Raw genomic sequence first — 387 nt, 5'->3', positions numbered from 1 at the left:
TCCGGTTCTTACTAACTGGAAGCCAACTTAAGCATCATTCAGCCAGAGATTAGGGGGATGGTTGTGAAGAGAAGGTTTATATGCTAGTGGCCTGTTTTCCCATTCATTTTCAACCTTTCTCTTCCTCGGCCACTCCTCCACAGGAGCAGTCACTGGTTGTACAGCATTGGGAATGTCCCCTCTGGGACATCACATCCCTTCCAGTGACACCTATGAGATGTGACAAGGGGGGAATTCTCTGCTCAACCTGAGCTTTTCACTTGCTCTGATGTTGCTGGAAGACTTGGCAACCTTCCCCCATCACCCGGGTCCTGGTGTGCTGCAGGGTTTAATTATGGAATGCAAAGTGCTGCAGCTACAGGACTCAGGGATAGGGGCTGGTGCATG

The 387-nt window shown here is 50.4% G+C and overlaps 1 protein-coding gene across 1 annotated transcript in view; it reads right to left on the bottom strand.

Moving 5' to 3' along the window:
* The window catches only part of CPLX4 (complexin 4), a 16,205-nt gene that overhangs the window by 13,882 nt on the left and 1,936 nt on the right, over positions 1-387 (bottom strand). The window lies entirely within an intron of this gene.

The sequence above is a fragment of the Meleagris gallopavo genome, chromosome 11 (genome assembly GCF_000146605.3).
Source record: "Meleagris gallopavo isolate NT-WF06-2002-E0010 breed Aviagen turkey brand Nicholas breeding stock chromosome 11, Turkey_5.1, whole genome shotgun sequence".
Classification (NCBI taxonomy): Eukaryota; Metazoa; Chordata; class Aves; order Galliformes; family Phasianidae; genus Meleagris; species Meleagris gallopavo.
This window is presented reverse-complemented; position numbering and strand designations above follow the sequence as displayed.